This window comes from Pinus tabuliformis, chromosome 5_1 (assembly GCF_031772625.1).
Source record: "Pinus tabuliformis cultivar Carrire ecotype Pingquan chromosome 5_1, CPIR1, whole genome shotgun sequence".
Taxonomy (NCBI): Eukaryota; Viridiplantae; Streptophyta; class Pinopsida; order Pinales; family Pinaceae; genus Pinus; species Pinus tabuliformis.
Window position 1 is genome coordinate 565615878 of NC_142305.1, and position 23893 is coordinate 565639770.

The 23893-nt window shown below is 39.0% G+C and overlaps 1 pseudogene; it reads right to left on the reverse strand.

Annotated features, from left to right (window-relative positions):
- Nucleotides 1-22237: 22237 nt before the first annotated feature.
- On the reverse strand, nt 22238-23107 carry LOC149166078 (cellulose synthase-like protein E1; annotated as a pseudogene).
- Between the last annotated feature and the right edge of the window lie 786 nt (nt 23108-23893).

The window sequence follows — 23893 nt, forward strand, 5'->3', positions numbered from 1 at the left end:
GCCTAACAGGCTGCTCACTTACTCTAGATTCACTTATTGGCCTAGCTCGGGGCGCACTCTTTGCTACCGATCTACTGTTTAATCCTTTACCATCTCCCTTACTTCAATTGTTGCAACCTCCCTTGCTGCTTCCAACCATCCGACTACTCTTCTTTTCATTCCATCTTTTATTTGAAGTATCCCCCTTCTGTTTATTCTGCTGGTAGCAGATCCTTGCTTTACGAATAGCCTCATCCATGGTCCTAGGATTGTCAAACTCAATCCTCTCTCTTATATACGAAGGTAAGCTGCTCACAAACCTTTGTACCTTGGCCTTTTCCTCTTTGATATAAGGTAAATAACGTAGCAGAGAGGTAAAGCGATTAATGAACTCGTCCATAGTCTGCTGTCCCAATCTTAAATCATGGAATTCTCTTGCCTTTTCATCGTAGAAGCGCTTAGTCAGGTACCTTTCTTTGAAGTATTTCTGAAACTTCTCCCATGTAATGGTCCGTTCACTTAACCCCTTGACAATCTTGATTTCCTCCCACCACAAGGTTGCCTTACCTTGTAACTGGAAGATAGCTAATCTCGCCTTCAAGTTATGATCATACTTTTACAACTGAAAATATTTGTTCATATTTATTAACCATGCTTCAGCTGCTTCCTCCTGTTCGCCATCGAAATGTGGGGGTTTAATTTTTCGAAATTCTCCCTGCAGCTCCATTCTCTGACATTTTGAAGTTTGCTTCTCTGGTACATTGTCAGAATGATCCTCTTTGCCTTCTGAATATTCAGGTTCAATCTCATAGTTTTGTTCTTTTGTCATCCTCTGCTGTTCCGCGCTGGGGTTAGATAGAGGTGGATTTTGCCTGTCCGACAAACTCTTCAGAATCCTTTCTTGTTCTACCGTCAAACGCGCGTTGTCTTCTCGCAAACGTGCCATCTCATTTTTCAACTCTTGAACAGTTTCCAGTATTGCAAGATTGGTACTTCGTGTTTCCTCACCCAACTGTACCCACAGCTCTGGGTTCTCCCGAGGGTTGCTGCCGGCTCCTTGCATTTCGTTCCCTTTTCTGGCTTAACTTTTAGCTGTTATAATTCTGTATCTTACCCCTAAATAGACAGAACAACAGTTAAGTGATGTATTAGCTTTCATATGTTTGCATGGTGTAACTTCCGCACAGTGAAACATGTCATGCTTGAGGCCACAGTGTTGAAACTGGGCTCTGATACCAATTTGTCACACCTTTGATCACATACACATAAAAAAAAAAATTAATGTATACCTCATATAAGGGACTTGTTAAATACTACATGATTCATCCCTTATGCATGTGCGCATGTTTAACTCTTATCGAATATTCTCATACTTTATGCCATGTATTTACAGCTGATTAGCCTATGTTTGATTACTGTTGTAATCCTTGTTTACATATGCTACGTGGCATTATATTATGCTGTCATATGGGTTTTAGTGTAAGCATTGACTTCACGATGGAACCCAGCTATTAGACTACCAGTCTGCTATGAATATTAATGTGGCGCGGGCTTTGGTGGTCCTACCGCAGCCCTTGCAGGTGCCAACTCACCCTTTGCCTTAATGACTTCAGTCCTTATCGAGGCAGGTGGCATGATTTGGCTCCTTTGGCCATGTGACACCTCGGTTACGGTGTTCTCGGCCTTCTCACTTCATATTCCCGCCTTGCTTGGACGGTTGGGATCTCACTCTTGGATCGAAGGGCAGATATGCATTCGAGGGTTTAAGCCTTTACATAATCACCTCCGAGGAGTCTCAGGGTTTATTTACTCGTTTGGCCTTTCCGGCTTCATCTCGGTGTCCAATCGCTGGTTCAATACCACTAGAATTATCTTCTCACCCTGCAATTGCTCCGGAAGCTGTGAAGTGCCCGCCATCAAGCCATCACAGGTATTGACCTTCGGCTCCTAAATTTACAGCATGCATTTACAGTTCTGGTTAATTGAACGATCCTTACTGACTTATTTCCGCTTCATTGTTAGGGCGCGCAGCTGGGTTATTCAAACCCCTCCGTCGGTGCCAAGGTGGCTATACACGACGGTTCAACCCTCTCGACGGTCATAGGTAAGCTATCAGTTCTTGTTTACTCTGCCCTGCATATGAGAGCTCGAAGTTCATAGGTCTTGAGCTGTGGTTTTTATGGTTTGGTGCAGACCGCCGTTCAGAAGCGGGTTTCCTTGCTTCAATTGCTGAGGTATTCTCCACCGAGAACCCTCACGGTTTACATTTATGTTTGTAGTCTGGTCATGTCAATGACTCGCCTGTTAAGTTATTATCCACGGCGGAACTCCTGAGTTCTTTTACATGTGTTTGTGGATTCATTTTGTTTATATTGCTGCCCTTGCGGCATAGCCGGATTTTGGTTTGCTTCATCTGCTATCAGACATATGGCTTCGGATCTGGCCGTAATGCATAGATCTGGGCTAACGGATTCAGGTTATGTTTGAGGTTTTTCCTTATCAATGTATCTACAGTTATATCCTTTCCAAGATTCCACCATCCGGTGTTATTTTTGTAATTATATACATGGAACTGTGACTCTGTCTGAGCCCTCAGGGCAACTTACGCTTTGCATCTTATATGAATCTATTTCGTGTACTCAACAGTATTAGAACAGTGCATGGGGTTTATCTTGTTATGGCTGGTTTCGCTCGTCTCAACGACGACAACCTCATAGATTTAATCAGGTTATGATCATTGTTCCGAGTCACACGCTCTGGTGTTCACTATGCGACTTACGTCTTTGCTAAAACTTGTACAAGATGGTTTCGGTTAATTATAAGAACAATATCATAGTTTCTCCTTTCTTTATGGGAATGTCGAATATAAGTATGCTTGAAGTTTTTCTTCTTTAAAGTAACATGCACAGGGTCTTTTTGTATATATATATATCTCGTTTCCTCTACCGCTCTTAACGAACCGGTTTCTCTGTTTTATACCTGCGAGCACTGTGTTTTAATAACGCTGGTATAATGGAATACGATATGGTTCTCGCTCTCGGTTTTGCACAGTTTACAGATTAAAATCTCCTTGTCTGGAATAGCTTATTTATTTCTTCACATATCAACAGTCAATTATTATAGATAGCTGTAATTATTTCTTTCCGTCGACAAATTAGAATAACTGCCTGTTTATATTCAAGGTGTTCTGCACTATTTATTCCATTATTCATTGTTTTGTTATTAACACAGAGCCTTTGTCTCTCTGACGAGGTTGTGTCCTATTTATTATTCAATAGCTGGTTTCTGGGTAACTTCCCTTCTTATTCTATAACCAGTCTTTAATTTAACTACACCTATTGTAGCTTTATTTACCACATCACTAGTTTTAGATTATGTCTTTCGATTGGTAATTTGACCTTTCACTTAAAACTACACCTGTGCAGTTCTTAGACAATATAACAGTATCTAGGAGAATGAAACATAATCCTTATTTACCTACTGTAAATTCACTGTATATTTATATTCAATCAGAGACTCTTCAACTTGAAACCGTACCTGGTTCACCAGAGTCAGGAATAGGTTCTCAAGCAAGTCACCTGTGCTTTGTTTCTGCTCTTCCACCCAGCCATGAGATCCATCCCTCAGACGGAATTCTCCCCCGAGCCATCTTGCAGGCCTCAAGCCCTCAACAAGATTTGTGCACCTCGTGCCTGGTTATCTGGTCCTTACCAGACTTAACCAGTTTTCTTTTGTATCTTTTCTCCTTTTTCCTTTCCTTGGAAAAGGTCTCTTCTGTCTATCCCCACAGCACAGAACTTCCTCCCTACAGCCAAGACTTTTCCTGTTTTTGGAGGGTAGTTTCAATCAGTTATTCTAACTGATCTTTTTCTTTTAAATCCACCTCCTAGAGGCTGCCAGCATTTCAAGAAAATATTTAAATTACTTAAATAAAATAGTTTGTCACAGTTTGTTTTTAAAACATAAAACAACAACTGTCATACTATCTTTTACCACAGTAAAATCTCACATTTACATTGTCTGGGGTCATTACAGCATACAAGTAGTCTTTGAACTCCTTGAGAAATTTAGAAAAATCACACATCACACTAAATAATAATCACACATCATACTAAATAATTTTACAACTGAAAAAAATATGGTGATTATATTTTAGCTACAAATGAAAGAGTTGTTGATCATGTCACTCTAAAACATGCCAAAACAAGTGCAGAAAGATTCACATAATTTAATGTGTTGAGAACAACAATCAACTAAAAAAGCACTTAGTCCAATTAACTACCCAAGCTTCTGAAATGATAACAGAGCTCTTAATGCAATTACCTACCGAAGCTTCTGAAATGGTGGACAGAAAAATGTGAGGCTGACCAAAAAAAATGTGAGGTGAATGGTAGACTTAATTTATTTTTGTGGTAGCATTGCCTACGTTAGTTATTAACTCAGTTTATTATAGTGCCCATTCTGCGCTGGTTACTACCGGCAGGGACTGCTGGCTACATGCAGTCATTGTTCATGATTATGGTCAAAAGTGATTTTAACATCGATGTCATTCAATACCAGGAATGGAATGATTGTGTTTTTCCTGTGTTATACCAGAAAAAATTATTATTTAAAATATATTTTTAAATTTATTTAATATATTTTTAAATTAATAAAAAATTAATGTTTTTAAAAGTTTATGAAATATTAAAATGGTGTAGATTATATAAGTTAAATTTATAATTCCAAAATTAGCATATAATACATCTAATATAATACATCTAAAATCGCAGAATATTGTGGAATTAAACAAATTTTCTTTGTCTTTTGAAATGACTATTTTTTGTCATAAATTTATTGAGCTAAACTTAAATGTAATTTATAATATTGAGCCAAAATGTCAAAGAAATTTATGATAATTTTTATCTGTTATTTTTAGTATTAATCTAATTTATTAGATTTTGAAATTAGTTTTATGGGTTTTAAATATAATTCATTATAATATATAGAATCTAAATATTTTATATTTTGAAAAGGAATTGAATATTATATGATTTAAATTGTATTTTCAAATATATTAATGAATTTAACGTAATAAAAACAATTTGAATTTACAAAACCTAAGAATCTAAAAATTATTTCAAAAAGATAAAAACTTAAATCATGCTTTATAGTTATTACCTATTATTACTAATTTGTAACTAGCTCACTTCCAAAGTTTCTGGATGATTGTTATAGATTCTGGATCATGGAGCAGATTATTTTTTGCTAAATATCTCCAAAACAAATCCTTCAAAGAATGGTTCGAAGAAATTTTTGTGCTCAAATCTTACTCAGGGTTACCCATCTCAAAAAGTCTCTTAATGGCTCTTCCATGGGTATCTGAAGGGTTAATACGGAAAGTTGGAAATGGTCATGACATTATTATCGGAAAAAATACCTTCTTGGGAGGACCCTTGGGTTATCATTTCTCCTTCTTGGGAGGACCCTTGGGTTATCATTTCTCTCCTGAGCTCATCTCTGCTCTTCGTTCAAAATGAATTCTCAACCTTAGATAGGCTTCAGTTGATAGGTTTTAGGACATGCAATTTGGAAAATGGAAAACTGCTTCAGATTTAGATTTACAGGGCTCCCTAGCATTGGAATGGAATATTTTCATCAAGCTTCTCATATCAAATGGGATATTTCTCTCAGATGTTGATGACTCCATTGTGTGGTCTTGGAACAAAATAACTGATCATCTCACAACAAAATTGGCTTATGAATATATTTTTAGGAGGACCACCCATGCCCATCCAAATTGGTGGACTAGGAAGCAATGACACTGGCCAATTCCTCTGAAGCTCAAGTGCTTTGTTTGGCTCCTCCTAGAGGTGTCCTCATATGGGATAATCTTCTATGCAAAGGATTTTGTGGTCCAAACTCATGTTGTCTTTGTCTAAATGGACTAGAGTATGTAAACCATCTCTTTTTTCAGTGATCCTTCTCTAAGTCATTATGGTTTGATGTTTTGTCCCACTTCCACCTGTTGGAGCCTAGTCCGTAAACACCTTTTCTGATTATCGTAAACACCTTTTCCGATTATTTGTCTTGGTGGGATCAAATGATGGGCCCTTACAAATCCCTCCCTATTTTGATAGCGTAGCATATTTGGAAGGTTCGAAACAAATACATTTTTGGGAACCAACCTATCAACTCCTCTTATATACTTCTATTGATTGTGGTTTTTCTTATGGACTACTGGAAGCCTCCCACTCCAAAATCCATTAGACCCTTCAGTTTCCCTTCCCTCTCCTACCAGGCACACCTCGGGTTCTTTGATGGGGTAGCCCAAAACTCACGGTGTGCAACTGGGCTTCTTATCCATATCATTGGGTCCTCCTCTTTCCTCATATGGGCTAATTTTGGGACTGGTACAAATACAAAATCAGAAATATGCGCTCTTTAGGCCCTTATGTTCTTCGCCTCCCTCCTCCTCCTTTCTTCCTCCCAAGTCATTAGAGACTATAAATGGGTTATTGACTGGATATCTCACAAATCACATTTACAGGTTATGTCATTAAATCATTAGATGAACATGATCACAACCTTGAAGGATAAATTCCATTCTCTTAGCTTCCAACACATTCACAAATCATGGAATAAAAAGAAAGACTTGTTATCAAAAAAGGCCCTAGAGGTGGAAAAAGGTTATAACTTCTATGAAGAGACTAGGAACTCATACACAACAAAGAGGGGTCATCTTCCTCTTCTAACTGAACCACACCTCAGCTCCCTATTGTAGTCCATCAAATTTTCAGTAGTCATTTTCATGTTTTAATTATACCTATTTTGCTAGTTTTTACTTCACATTGGGCTCAAGCTTTTAAACAACATTTTTCATGGTTAAATGACTCACCGTAGACCAATTTTTTGCTGGTAAGAAATTTTGTTCTCACTATGTACCATAGTGTTGGCTGTCACATTCATGAGAGTGATTTTCTTTAGTTTTTTGTATGCTACCAAATCATGTCACCGTATTCAATACTTATAGATTATTAGTTTTTTTAAAAATCTATTGTAATTTATATGTTTTGTCTCCCTGCCAACAATTGAGATGTTTCAAACCTTACATATTTTTTGATCTTGTGAGTCTATATGTTATTTTGCAAATAAAATAAGTATATAATTTCATGTGAAACCACATTTTTTTTCCTCTAGCGAAAAAAAACAAAACAGAAAACAAACTACGAGTTGACTTCCCCCATTATATCTTTGTATATAGATGTCACAAAGTGTTGCCTCTATAAAGCCCTAGAAATACAATCCGTTGACTTTAAAATGTGACCCGCATAAAGTCAACTCGCCAAATCCAAAAGCTAACATTATGCATTGCGGGTATGAATCATCAAAAATAAAATGTAGGTAAATTATATATATTTATATTAATGTTATATATTATTATTATTGTTTAATTTTAAGTATATGGAGATATCAAATTGGTGTATGAGATTTTTTTGTTTTGAGACAAGGGACCCACCTCTATGTAGCAATTTGATTGCTAAGTCTACAAAGGCATACATAAACTTTATGGGTTTTGAATCTATTACCTCTCCACACATGATCATGATCTTAACGATTAAGCCTTTGGAAAAATTTATGTTCTTATATGTACAAATTAATTTGGTCATATCCTTTATCCAATATGATTTAATAAAAACATACTTAAAATTTGAGAGAGATTTTGTAATGTGTGGAGAATTTTTAATCTTGTCTAAAATTTAGTGTAGACACTCCACTTATTGTCTCACTTACCTGAAAATTAAAAATCCTCTACACAATTTGATCCCGACAAAATTTCTCTCAATATAAATCACTTAATAATATAAACGCTCTCCTAATTAAACTTTAGGACAGTAATAAAAAATTGTTTTGTAGAAAATATTTAAAATGTGATTCAAATTTATAATAATTTTATAAAATTAACAATATAAAAAAGTTAATAATATAAAGAATAATTTAAATATAAATATAAATTAAATTAAAAGCAAAATATTTTGGTAGAAATCAGAGAAGAGAAATTTTGGCTAACCAATTTCTAATGAAGTATGGTTCATTTCCCTCCAGATTTTCATTCCATGAATAATCTAAAATAATAAACTCTTTCTACCCAAAACAAAAATAAAAATTATCCCAAAAATAAAAAATAGAACATCAGTGAACTAATTTCAACCTGGATTCGTGTCCAGGCCCATAAAATAGAGATTAAAAGTAAAATCTGATAATACCAAATCCAAAATCACTGTATAACGTAAACATCAAATGATAAAAATCCAAAATCGCTTATTGTCACACTCCATTACAGAAGTAAATTTTTTTTTTTTATTTCTTCTTACCATCTTACAATAAGCATATACATATAAATTGCATGGGGACTCCTCGTACCCCTAGCATATATATATTGACTCGCTCTTCATGAGCATTAAAAACCGAATCTCCACTTAATATGTTGCAGCTGTTATGTTCTGGAATACATTCATGCAAGGATTAATTATCTCCCATATTCGTGATTTAGTAATGTTTACATATGTTAGCATTTATATGTGGAGATTATGGATACGAACCCAAGGCATGTCCCGGGTACAATGTTCTGTTCACCTTCGTAATATTTCCTTTATGGCATTTACTAAGCAGCGTACTGAGTTGTATCTCCGAGGCGTTGATGTGGTGATGCTCTGCCCGATTCCGGCGCTCACTTGCTGTGTGTCGTCCACCTGGCTTGATAAGCGGTCATCCTTCGAGCTGCCATGTGCTGTAGCGTGCCAAAAGTTCCATGTGCCATGAGGCCGAATTCCTCGAACTTGCCATTTCGCGCTCGTATTTTTCCCGGTTCCTCCTTGCCGATCGAACGATGGGAAAGGGTTCAGTCAGATCAAGGGTTGGAGTTAAGCCACGAGGCAGGGTTTGCATTGAAATATTTAAGAGCCATTTCTTTCCGGCTTGTTATTGTTTCATATTGAAGCGACTGTGTGCCGCCCGAAGTGTTGTGGTTCTCTGCCATACCCGGGGTTCCTTTCTCAGTACCCAGAGCACAGCGGAATACCGCTGCCATTCCTCCAGTCGCAGGTATAATCACTTTCATTTACCAAAGGTAATCCTCGTGCCGGATTTTAACTACTGTCTCGGCTAAGTTGTTTGTTTTCGGCTCTCAGCATTTCCGAGTAAGGTTCTAAACTCAATGTGTTAATGTATTCAGGAAGGTGATTCGGCGACCAACCGGAATTGTGGAAGTCTGGTTCCTTCCTCAGCTGTTCCACTACAGGTAAGAGTTGGGCGATTACCGTATGACCTGCTTTCTTATTTTTTTTTACAGGGTAAATATCTGAGTCACGTTCTCCTGAACAGGGATGCCGAGGGTTTTTGCTCTAGTAATCGATTCCTCTACCATGCATCCAGGGTTTCTTTGCTGAGAAGCTATATGGCTCATCTCTATTTTGTGTGGTCATTTATAACTGGTTGTTTTTCTTATTGTCAAACTCAGGCGGAACCCCGCCTAAGCGCTGCTCGCCGGCTTACTTTGTATTATTGTATTGTTCATCATTCTGGTTTCTGCCCGGCTCACGGACAATGCTTCCTAGCAAATGTTATTACAGTATTTATAATACTATTCCTTCACAGTTTGGTTACGAATTTATTTTGTGTTAATGATATCTGGGTATGGCTCTGGCTCTGCATTAAGATGTTCTCAGGGTATCTCGCCTACTGCACAGCTTTACTTTGAACTCAATTTACATATGAGTCTCCATTCGATTTCTTTTCAGGTATAATAGTTGTTCTATGGTGGCCCTATCTTGGTTTTTATTTGGCAATGGTGCCCCTGCCGGCTAAGCACACGCTTACGCCCAGCGGCGGCGACCCTTTAGAGCCAGAACTCTTGCAAATACTGTGTGCATGCATTAATGTTGTTGTTTCTTTTTCATTTATTTCACAGTACAGAAATATCTTCGTCTGTAAACATATCTATACTCCGCATGTATATATTTTCAATCAGTTGTTTTACTTATATAATAGCAGGGATATTATTATCATACCAGAGCTTGTATCATAGTTTGCCGACGAATGTTCGGCCTGTTCTTTACTTCGATAAATGGTTTGGGCTCTCCATTGTTTAATGCTATTATGATTCGGTATAGGAAGCCATCTATTCTGCTTATGGTTCGATTTCTTTAAGTTTTATTCGCATTAGAATACAGAGTAGGGTTAACCAGTTTCCTTCTGTTTGATATTTATTTTACCGCCTGTATTACAGAGTTTTCAGTTCATTATGCGTTCAACGCTTGCACTCTTAAATGTAGATACAGTTTCAGTCTCTGCCGGATACATAGAGTTTAATTTTCTTTGCTAAGAAACAAATAGATTGCTTTCCACTATTTTATTTGCACAACACAGAACTATAAGGCAATTTCACAGTTAGTATGCTTAGTAAGCCATACCTGTTTAACAGCAAACCTGTGCGTAATGCTTGTCAACCACCCGTCCGTAGGAAGATCCTTCTCGATCTTCCACCCCCAAGCACATCTGCAGATCCTCTCGTCTGCAATCTCACTGGCTATGCCAGATCTCGCTATCTGATCCTAACCAGACGTAGCGAGTACAGGAATTCTCTTCCTCACAAACATGCCATCCGGTCCCTACCAGACATAGCATTTTCTTTTCTTTAATTTCTTTCTGCCATCTGATCCTAACCAGACTTGGCATTTTCCCCTTTTTCCACCTGGGGTCTCAACTGCCTCCTCAAGGTAGTTAGGGTTTTTTCTTTATTTAACCACCTCCACAGTGATTGGCCACAATTAATCATGTACCCAAATTGAATAATGATAACACAATTAATTATCATAATGGTTAACAATACTAACAACAGAGTTTTTATATTTCATCAAACAGAGTTTATCTCACAGCTAAACTTACTAATTTACCAACATTAACACCTCACGAGGGGCATCACATCTCCCCCTCCTGAAGTTCTACATCGTCCCGATGTTGCTGTTCAGCTAAAAACAGTTTGGGATAAGCTTTCCTCATACTCTGCTCATCCTCCCAGGTGGCCTCGTCAGGCCCAAAGTGCTGCCATTGCACTTTAACCTGGTGGATGGTCCTTTTCCACAGCTCGACTCTTCTCCGATCTAATATGTTCACTGGCTCGACCATGAACTCTCCTTCCGGTTCCACCTGAAACACACAGTATTCAGTTTAGCTGCTTACTAGCATTCTAGTTTAGTTTACATTTAATAACAGCCTTTTCTTACCTGAATATCTTGCCAACTTATTATGTGCCTAGGGTCATAGACATATTTCTTTAAAACTGATACATGGAAGACATTATGGACCCGGATATGGCTGGGTAGGGCTAGCTGATAAGCTACTGGCCCCACTCGCGCCAAAATCTGGAAAGGCCCACAGAATCTAGGTGCCAGTTTGGCACAAGCATTCCATTGAAGAGTACTTCTCCTAGCTCGGATTCTGACATATACATGCTCACCAACCTGATATTCTTTAAATGTCCTCTTCCTATCTGCAAAGTTTTTCTGTCTGTCCTGAGCTATTTTTAAATTAGCCCGGACCTTTTTGACCATGACTTCCATCTCCTCCAACATCTCAGGACCCAACAAAAGTTTGTCCTCCGGTCCACCCCAACTGGATGGTGTACGACATTTTCGGCCATAAAGCACTTCGAATGGACTCATCCTCAAGGATGCATGGTATCCATTGTTATAGGCAAATTCCACCAGATGTAAATACTCCTCCCATCGAGTAGGTTGTTGCATCACGTAAGATCTCAACATGTCTTCCACCACTTGATTCACCCGCTCAGTCTGCCCATCAGTCTGCGGATGATAAGCGGTGCTGAAGTTCAGTTGAGTTCCCAAACCTTCAAACAAGGTCCTCCAAAAAACTGATGTGAATTTCACATCACGATCGGATATTATTGTTTTTGGCAGCCCATGGAGTTTAAATATATTCTGCATAAAAACATTTGCGATTTGAGCCGCACGATAGGTGGATTGAATCGGTATGAAGTGAGCTGACTTACTGAGTTTGTCTACTACAACCATTATAGAATCATTGTTTCTTTTAGACTTTGGCAATCCCGTAATAAAGTCCATGGTAATGGTCTCCCATTTCCATTCTGGTATAGGTAATGGCTGTAGTAAACCCGCAGGGTGCTGATGTTCAGCCTTAACTTGCTGGCACTCTAAGCATCGCGCCAGATATTCCACCACATCCCTCTTCATGCCTGGCCAGTGGTACTCTTTCCGAAGCGAAGTGATCAATTTTTGGTAGCCCGGATGTCCCGCATAAGGACTTCTATGATATTCATCCAGTATCTTTTCTTTAATACCGCTTTGATTGGGTACATAAACCTTCTTTTTGTAGCATAGAATTCCAGTTGCATTCAAGGTGTACCCTTGTTGTATTATGTGGGTATTTAAATCCTACACCAGTTGTTTCTTTTGTAGATAAATCTGATCTTGAGCAGCAGCTTCTTCAATTTCTTTATCAAGGGTGGACCGTCCCTTACTAATACCGATTTCATAAAGGCAGTGCACTTTTCGACTCAGTGCATCAGCTACCCTGTTTTCTTTTCCTTTCAAATGCTTAATTTCAAAATCAAAACCTCCCAAAAAGTCCACCCATCTTGCTTGTCTCGCGTTTAAGGTTGGTTGACTAAAGTAGCTAGTCAAACTATGGTGATCAGTCATCAGCAAGAATTTTCTTCCCACTAGATAATGGCGCCACATCTTCAGCGCATGAACCACCGCGGTTAATTCCAGATCATAAGCGGAATACTTCTGCTCATGCTCTTTTAACTTTCGGGATTCATATGCGATCACCTTTCCTTCCTGCATTAACACCCCACCTACGCCCTCTTTACTTGCATCTGTGCAAACTACATATTCTTTCTCTGGGTCTGCAACACTCAGCACAGGTGCGGTGGTGAGCAGGTATTTGAGCTGCTCAAAACTCCTCTGACAATCTGCTGTCCACTTAAACACTTTCCCCTTCTTTTGCAAAGAAGTGATAGGGTATGCAACCTTGGAAAAACCTTCTACAAACCGTCGGTAATAACCAACCAACCCCATGAAGGATCGAATATCTACTACATCTTTGGGTGTTGGCTATTCCATTATGGTTTTGATCTTTTCGGGATCCACAGCTATACCTTCTTTTGTAATGATGTGTCCCAAATATTGAATCTGTTCTTTATAAAAATCACATTTACTAAATTTGTTATATAGCTGATGCTCCCGTAGCGTCTGTAACACTATTCTAAGATGCTCCTCATGCTCTTTAATATTCCGGGAGTATATAAGTATATCATCAATAAATATTAACACGAACTTGTCTAAGTATTGATGAAATACATTGTTCATCAAGCACATAAATGTCGCAGGTGCATTAGTCAACCCAAAAGGCAGTACCACAAACTCGTAGTGTCCATAACGAGTACGAAAAGTGGTTTTGGCTATGTCCTCATCCTTAATTCTGATTTGATGATAGCCCGACCTCAGGTCGATCTTTGAAAAGATTGTCGCCCCCTTCACCTGATCGAACAGCTCATCAATGCGGGGTAGTGGATACTTGTTTTTAACTGTCAGTTTGTTCAGCTGCCTATAGTCTATGCACATACGAAGAGTTCCATCCTTTTTCCTAACAAACAACACAGGAGCCCCCCAAGGAGATACACTGGGGCGGATATACTTCTTATCCAACAACTCTTGCAGCTGCATCTTTAACTCAGTTAATTCCGGCACACTCATCCGGTAGGGTGCACGGGATACTGGGGCTGCACCGGGTACCAATTCGATGGTAAAGTCCAAATCCCGTTTGGGCGGCAGCCCTGGGATTTCCTCTGGAAATACATCAGCAAAATCTTGCACCACCGGTATATTTTCCACAGTCGTAATTTTATTCTCAGACCCAGCGTACCCCACCTGTATTGCATATATTTGGCATTTCTTCCGCACACTTTTAGCTAGCTGTGAGGCCGTAATTGGCCGGATCTGCACCGGTTTTTGGATGCCTTGAATTTCTTTTTCCACTCCCAGTTCATCTCGGTAAGAAATTGTTTTTGTCTTACAGTTAATTACAGACCATCGCTTTTCCAGCCAGTCCATTCCTATCAGCACATCATAAGATCCAAGAGGGAGTACATTCAGTTCTGTTGTTATTGTCTGACCAGCTAACCTTAGTGGACAGTTGCTGACCTTAGTCAGTACTCGTCTTTTGGCCCCTGTGGCCAGCTGTACTAACCAAGGATTTTTAAACTTAATAGTTTGCAAACTGCAGCTTTCCACGACTTTGGGGCTTACATAGCTTAAAGTAGCTCCTGGGTCTACTAAAATAGAAACAGTTCGATCAAAGATCTTACCTTCAAACTCGATCATGGTTGGCTGGTAGTCAGCTTGTCGATCCTCAAGTGCTGCATTTATTCTGGGCATGGATCTGGCCACGTCTCCCACTGTAGAAGCTTCATAGATCTGGGACAACTGATCGCTTTCCTTCCGATGAGGACAATTTTTAATATAATGGGGTCCACCACAACCCCAGCACTGAACTGGTGGCCTTGCTGCACCTTCATTATCCATTCTAACCTGCTGTTCGCTATATTTAGATTCAGCAGGTGGCTTAAATCTGATCTGACTTCTCGATGGGTTTTTAGTGCTGGCCCCTTTCGAGAATCCCTTGTGAAAGTTGCTGCGAGTTCCCTTAATTCCCACAGCCATTCTGCTGCTCTTCTTGTCTGCCCAGCGCTTCCCAAAACCTTCTCCTTTTTGTTTGCTCTGCTGGTAACAGAGTCTAGCCTTCCGAATTGCTTCGTCCATCGTCTTCGGATTATCAAACTCGATTCTTTCTCGCATTGCCAGAGGTAGGCTGCTAACAAACCGCTGCACCTTAGCCTTCTCCTCTCGAATGTACGGTACATAACGGAGCAGGGATGTAAATTTGGTTATGAACTCATCTATGGTCTGCTGTCCAAGACGCAGATCATGGAATTCTCGTGCTTTTTCATCATAGAAGCGTTCTGTCAGGTATTTTTCCTTAAAATATCTTTGAAAAGCCTCCCAAGTCACATCCTGCTCACTCACCCCCCACACCATCTTGACCTCTTCCCACCATAATGTGGCCTTGGCCTGCAGCTGGAATATAGCCAGCCGAGCCTTAAGATGGTGATCATACTCGTACACTTGGAAATACTTATTCATATTGATTAGCCATGCTTCTGCAGCTTCCTCTGATTCCCCATCGAACTGAGGTGGCTTAATCTTCCGAAACTCTCCTTGTAACTCTATTCGCGGTCTTTTTGGAGTTTGATATTCGGAAGCGTTAACAGACTTCTCTCCTCGCGTCTCAGCCCTTTCCTCTGCTTCCTCCTGTTCCGTATGATAGCTCTGTTCATCTGTTACTCGTGTCTGTTCAGGTCTAGGATGAGACTGTTGATGATGTTGTTTATCTGATAAACTTTTCAGAATCCTCTCCTGTTCCATGTTTAATCTCGCATTGTCCTCACGCAAACGGGCCATTTCGTCCTTCAGCTCCTGGACTGTCCTCAATATAGCCGAATCAGTATTGCGGCCTTCTGCTCCCAGTTGTACCCATAGCTCAGGATTCCCCTGAGGATGAGCTACATTATCTGGTTGTTCCAAGTTCCTATGAGGAGCGCTACTTGTTCTTCTCATCCTGCTGTTACCTGTACAAGATTAACTAATTCAACAGCTGTGATTATATATTTCAGTATACTCTTAGTTTGGTTGTCATGACACTATTTATGCATTACTGTTTTTATTTAAAGTTTACCCGAGGTCACAGTGTTGTAACCTGGGCTCTGATACCAATTTGTCACACTCCATTACAGAAGTAAATTTTTTTTTTTATTTCTTCTTACCATCTTACAATAAGCATATACATATAAATTGCATGGGGACTCCTCGTACCCCTGACATATATATATTGACTCGCTCTTCATGAGCATTACAAACTGAATCTCCACTTAATATATTGCAACTGTTATGTTCTGGAATACATTCATGCAAGGATTAATTATTTCCCATATTCGTGATTTAGTAATGTTTATATATGTTAACATTTATATGTGGCGATTATGGATACGAACCCAAGGCATGTTCCGGGTACAATGTTCTGTTCACCTTCGTAAATATTTCCTTTATGGCATTTACTAAGCAGCGTACTGAGTTGTATCTCCGAGGCGTTGATGTGGTGTTACTCTGCCCGATTTCGGTGCTCACTTGCTGTGTGTCGTCCACTTGGCTTGATAAGCATTCATCCTTCGAGTTGTCATGTGCTGTAGCGTGTCAAGAGTTCCATGTGCCATGAGGACGAATTCCTCGAACTTGCCATTTCGCGCTCGGATTTTTCCCGGTTCCTCCTTGCAGATCGAACGATGGAAAAGGGTTCAATCAGATCAAGGGTTGGAGTCAAGCCACGAGGCAGGGTTTGCGTTGAAATATTTAAGAGCTATTTCATACCGGCTGGCTATTGTTTCATATTGAAGCGACTGTGTGCCGCTCGAAGTGTTGTGGTTCTCTGCCAAACCCGGGGTTCCATTCTCAGTACCCAGAGCACAGCGAAATACCGCTGCCATTCCTCCAGACGCAGGTATAATCACTTTCGTTTACCAAAGGTAATCCTCGTGCCGGATTTTAACTACTGTCTCGGCTAAGTTGTTTGTTTTCGGCTCTCAGCATTTCCGAGTAAGGTTCTAAGCTCAATGTGTTAATGTATTCAGGAAGGTGATTCGGCGACCAACCGACATTGTGGAAGTCTGGTTCCTTCCTCAGCTGTTCCACTACAGGTAAGAGCTGGGCGGTTACCGTATGACCTGCTTTCTTATTTTTTTTTACAGGGTAAATGTCTGAGTCACGTTCTCCTGAACAGGGATGCCGAGGGTTTTTGCTCTAGTAATCGATTCCTCCGCCATGCATCCAGGGTTTCTTTGCTGAGAAGCTATATGGCTCATTTCTATTTTGTGTGGTCATTTATAACTGGTTGTTTTTCTTATTGTCAAACTCAGGCGGAACCCCGCCTAAGCGCTGCTCGCCGGCTTACTTTGTATTAATGTATTGTTCATCATTCTGGTTTCTGCCCGGCTCACGGACAATGCTTCCTAGCAAATGTTATTACAGTATTTATAATACTATTCCTTCACAGTTTGGTTACGAATTTATTTTGTGTTAATGATATCTGGGTATGGCTCTGGCCCTGCATTAAGATGTTCTCAGGGTATCTCGCCTACTGCACAGTTTTACTTTGAACTCAGTTTACATATGAGTCCCCATTCGATTTCTTTCAGGTATAATAGTTGTTCCATGGCGACCCTATCTTGGTTTTTATTTGGCAATGGTGCCTGCCCCTGTCGGCTAAGCACACGCTTACGCCCAGGGGCGGCGACACTTTAGAGCCAGAACTCTTGCAATTACTTTGTGCATGCATTAATGTTGTTGTTTTTGTTTCATTTATTTCACAGTGCAGAAATACCTTCGTTTGTAAACATATCTATACTCCGCATGTATATATTTTCAATCAGTTATTTTACTTATATAATAGCAGGGGTATTATTATCATACCTGAGCTTGTATCATGGTTTGCCGACGAATATTCGGCCTGTTCTTTACTTCGATAATTGGTTTGGGCTCTTCGTTGTTTAATGTTATAATGATTCGGTACAGGAAGCCATCTATTCTGCTTATGGTTCGATTTCTTTAAGTTTTATTCGCATTGGAATGCAGAGAAGGGTTAACTAGTTTCCTTCTGTTTGATATTTATTTTACCGCCTATATTACAGAGTTTTCAGTTCATTATGCGTTCAACGCTTGCACTCATAAATGTAGATACAGCCTCTGTCGGATACATAGAATTTAATTTTCTTTGCTAAGAAACAAATAGATTGCTTTCCACTATTTTATTTGCACACCACAGAACCATAAGGCAATTTCACAGTTAGTATGCTTAGTAAGCCATACCTGTTTAACAGCAAACCTGTGCGTAATGCTTGTCAACCACCCGTCCGTAGGAAGATCCTTCTCGATCTTCCACCCCCAAGCACATCTGCAGATCCTCTCGTCTGCAATCTCACTGGCTATGCCAGATCTCGCTATCTGATCCTAACCAGACGTAGCGAGTACAGGAATTCTCTTCCTCACAAACATGCCATCTGGTCACTACCAGACATAGCATTTTCTTTTCTTTAATTTCTTTCTGCCATCTGATCCTAACCAGACTTGGCATTTTCCCCTTTTTCCACCTGGGGTCTCAACTGCCTCCTCAAGGTAGTTAGGGTTTTTTCTTTATTTAACCACCTCCACAGTGATTGGCCACTATTAATTATGTAGCCAAATTGAATAATGATAACACAATCAATTATCATAATGGTTAACAATACTAACAACAGAGTTTTTATATTTCATCAAACAGAGTTTATCTCACACCTAAACTTACTAATTTACCAACATTAACACTTCACGAGGGCATCACACTTATAATGTAAACATTGAATGGAAATGCCAACCGAAGGGCATGTTATTTATATCTTATTATACTTGTTGATTCCAGAGACACAAGCATAACATATCGTAACATAAGCTCTCAGTGGTGGACATATTCTTGATACGGGGTAGTTACGGGAGACAGGTTGAAGTCCAGTAATTTTCCATGCATTTTCAATTTGTTTGACACCTACAGTCCTTTAATGGAGGAAATCGGAGCGGAGGAAATGTGACGTTGGGGAAGGACATATCACATTTATTGTAATACCTACCGTTACGTGGATTGATAAAGTTAAATGTCCTCCCATATTCGACATATAAATGTATCTGATACAGTTGATACATGTGGTCGTTTATTTTGTTGCATTCAATCATTACATCATGTCCTGTAACTTCTTTCAGTGCTCTGTGGATAGAGACCAAGTTGTACGCTGACCCGTTTGGCTGAATATCATGCTTCTGCAACTCATGCAGAATATTGACTCTTTCTTTTAGCTGAAGAGCAGCAACGAAATACTCGTGCTGTTTTAATACTTGAGTGCATTTGCCGTGTTTCTGCCACTCACATTGCCAGAACTCCTTATTATTACAACAACGTGAGCAATTCAGTGATGGCCATTCTTCGTTCAACTTACTTTCTAGATCCCTGATCTGCACATGACATTCGAACCCACGGTACACTCAATATGGAAAAAATATATTTATTTTTTTTACGTAATAATCACATCAACAAATATATATGGATTTTTTAAGGAGTAATTAACAATTTATGATCGGGATAAAATGAACCATACTCGAAAAGGGTAAACAAATATTTCATGATGTGATTATTGTGCAAACAAAATTTTAGAATCTAAATATAGATCACAAAAAACTAAACTCGATTAGCATATATATATTTTTAATTAGAAAAAAAATAAATCTCAGTTTTGATATTAGTTAGATTAATGTTGTTGAATGTAAATGTGATTATTCTAAAACACCTCAGAAAAATTGAAGGGAGGAGGAGGCCCCTTGCGGGATCCTTCTTTCCATAGACCGTGGATTGAGAAATTCTTTGGAGAAGGGCAACAACGAGACTCATTCATACTGCAACAAGACCCATTCATACTGCAATAGGATGGCGGCCACTGTTAAAACAACATACAGAAATAAGATTATCTAGTTATTTCAATGATACCGATGCTGGCTTTATACTCAAATATGATTCGAAAATATGCAGAATTTGAGTAATATCTTAATTTGGAATTGTGGTCGAATTCACCTGCAGAACCAATGCGAATTTAGTGGTTTCCTGAGCTGGTGTTGCTTCCAAGTTCATGACGCCGTAGAAGAGCAGTGCAGTGCAAATGACAGCTATACTTTTCTTAGGGGAGATCAGGATGAAGTCCGGCATTGCTGATGAAGATGGAGTTGATATCTCCTACGCCCCCGTTCAACCAACAGATATTTCTGAGCCTGTGATGTGTAATGTATATATGATAGTATAGCATAAATAAAGCCTGTGAACGGTTAAGATTAATGGCCTCCATTATTATACCTGACACCATCAGGATATATTGTGATGACCTTATACTCAAATCAACAGCAATTACTTTCCAGGATTCCATTAACGTAAGGGTGCGATTAATGCCCAGGTTCAGAAACGCTTAAATACACTGTATCAGAGGGGAACGATGAATGCTCAAGTTCAGAAACGCTTACTGGCTCGCTCTTAATTATGCTCTTATGGTCGTTCGAAAACGCTTAAGATTAATACTCTCCATTATCATACTTATCTCCGTATGATAAATGGTCAATATTTTATAATCAAATTATTAATAATGGATTATATCAAGATTGTTTTTGGTAATGTTTTTGGGATTAATCACATTATAAATTGTTATTCTAAGTTTGGAACCATCTAATGTGGTTCACTCTCAGGACAAAGTTAGGGATAAACTACAGTAAATACTTAGAAACGTAGTAAATCGCATTAGATGGTTCAAAATCTGGACCATCAACTTATGATGTGATTTATGGGAAAGACATTACCAAAATTCAGTATGAATCACAAAAGTCTAAAATCAAGTATATGACGACTTTCATGCATAAAAATTATAAATCCTCCTTATTAATGCATAAAGTTACAAATTACCAAAATCAATATGAATCACGAAAGTCTAAAATCAAGTATATCAAGGCTTTCATGCAAAAAATTTATAAATCCTCCCTATCAATGTATAAAAATTACAAATCTTATACACTTTTTGGCGTCAACTTAATGAAAAGTACTGGTCACTGTTTTATGTTTTTTTCATTAAAATCAGCTACAATTAATTTAATGAATTTTTTTTTTTTTGTAAGCTTCGTAGGTGTACATCTTCATCGTGTATTCTCACCCCAGGGATAGCACAAGATCACCCATGGATAGCACAAGATTTGAACCCAAGACTTCTGATGATGTCTATTCTTTCATTAATGAAATATAATTACATATATATATATATATATATATATGCACACACAATCTGTTGGTTGAGAGAATATCTCAACCACACACCAATGTAGGAAATAGATCCTAACTACTAGGAAAAAACTCCTTTACTTAGTAAGAATCACAACTAAGACAAGTAGGAATTAGATATTCCAACACTCTCCCTTAATGAGTACTTGTCTCCATATCAATCTACAAAATCTAGTTGTGGTCAAACATAACTAAAGAATATGTCAACGTCCATGTAAAGGAACAACCATCTATTGGAATGCATGGGTGCCAACCACTGCAACCGCCAGTCTTGTAGGATGTCCTTTGCATACATGGTTCTGTCAACCATTATAGCTGCATACATGTACCTGTACCTGTAAATCCCCCTCCATCATTATTAACCTAGGTTTTGTCGGATTACCCATAACCATGCATTGGGTTTTATCGGATCACCCTCAACCATGCCTCCAAGGGCTCTTAGCTACCAAGGCTAAACACAGCCACCAAGGCTCACCTCAGACGCTATGGGCCACAAATCTGCCACTAGGGCACTCCAACCACTTTGGGCTACAAACCTGCCACTAGGGAACTCTAGCCACTAAAGCTCACCAAAGACCCGACTCAACCAGGCCAAGGGTTTTCTCGGCTAACCCTAAACCATGCCAACATGAATCTTTGTCCCATTTCACTCTTACATGTAGTTTCTGGCTTACCACAAACCAACCCTGCAAATACAAAGTGGTTTTTAGATTACCACGAACTGTATGGGGATACACATGCCTTACAGGGCTTACAACACAGCTCCAACTCTTTGAAGTTACCAGGTACATACATTACAAAGACCATTACAAAATATCCTAGACTTGCTTACATTACAACTGTGATTTACATTACAACATAATAGAGTCTATTCTACAAACACAAACAAACTCACACTTTCACCTCGCTGTCCATCATCGTTTAATCGTTGTTGCTACTCATTCCACATCTTGGGCATATTTTTCTTTGTCAATTAAACCTTGGAAGTTCATGCTTAACTTGTTGTCATTTGTTAGAGTCGCGAATTCTAACAAAATAACTTTACCTAAATTGAGTTAGCTAGACTCAATAAGGCACAATAAATTTATGAAGACTCCATGAAATAAAAATAAAAATAAACTTTCAGATTAATAATTGATCAAATTTCTCTATCTCTACCCCACATGACTTTTGATCACTATTTGAAAAACAGTCACAACTCTTGATCTGCTCAAAGGCCGCTCCTCTGATTTTAGCGGGAGATGCCTCTGAAATGTACAGTGGGATGCTCAACCATCACACACAAAATAGTAGTACCAATAACAGACGGCAGCATCACGGACAGAGGCACCATATCAATTCCCTTCCTCACATCGAGAAATTGAGAAAGAATGGGATGCAGTATCACCAAACTCCACATGCCACACAAGTGCTGCTGCAGTCACCATGGCAACCGAGAACATCATGACCAACATTACCAGAGGAGTGAACAAAGGCGATGCAACTATTTTATAGGGGGTTGCATTATCTGTTTCTGAATTCTTGGGTGTGACTGAAAACCCTGTTTCTACCAACCCAATAGATATGAAGAATGCTTCGAGAGTACCCAATAGGAAACATGATGCGTTTGATATCCACCAAAACCACTCTTCATTCCACCATTGTTGAAAACTTCCATCACTACCCCACAAAAACGCTAGAAAGCTCATTACATGCTAGAAACACATTGCTAATAAAAACCAAATGCTATCTAGGTCTGAAATCTTAGGAGTAAGTGATTTGGTAGAAAATAAACTAGCAACATGCAATATCGCATACAACACTACAAACACAGTCCACAAGATATATGTTTCCTTTGTGCTAAATGATCCAAAGCAATAGTAGGTGCCACCCCTTTAAATGCAGGTCGAGTAGGCCAGAAGTAAATAGATCTCCAATCCAAACAATGCATCTCTAATCATGTCAACAGATCTTCTGTGCTCGTTGCATACCTCCATCCAATCTCAATAATTGGTGGATGGTCTCTTGGATTATCAATAGGCCAAGACGTGTGCTCCCTTGTGAATTTTAGGGCTTGATCAAGACTCTGTGCTAGGAAGTTCACTCGAATCTTCAACTTCATACCACACCAGATAGAATACACAACCTCACCAAATCTGGCAACCAATGTGACGCAGCTCCAACACCCAGATACGATTACTGTCAGACAAGCACAATCTGAACACAACGTCGTGTGCCACTTCGATCTACACAGTATACAACTTGACTGTGAAATAGCTCCACAGCTTTGAAAAATTGAATGTCCAAACAATGATCTTACGCATCCTTTTCAACAACAGCGGAAAAACCACACACAACTCTCTACATGCCAAGTTCGGCTCAAATGAGTGGACAAATAAAAAAATTCACCAACTCTTTATTTTCTCGACCCAGGGAGGGCCAAGCCCACGAGGGGCGAGGCCCTTAGGGCTTTGATACCATGATAAAATCTGACGATGTCTATTCCTTCATTAGTCAAATACAATTGCATAATATATATGCACACACAATTTGTTGGTTGAGAGAATATCTCAACCACACACCAATGTAGGGAATAGATCCTAAGTACTAGGAACGGACTCCTTTACTTAGTAAGAATCACAACTGAGACAAGTAGGAATTAGATATTCCAACAATGTGGTTCACTCTCACGACAAAGTTAGGGATAAATTGCATTAAATACTTAGAAACATAGTAAATCACATTAGATGGTTCGAAACTTGGACCATCAACTTATGATGTGATTTATGGGAAAGACATTACCAAAATCAGTATGAATCACAAAATTCTAAAATCAAGTATATGAAGACTTTCATGCATAAAAATTATAAATCCTCCTTACTAATGTATAAAAATTGCAAATTACCAA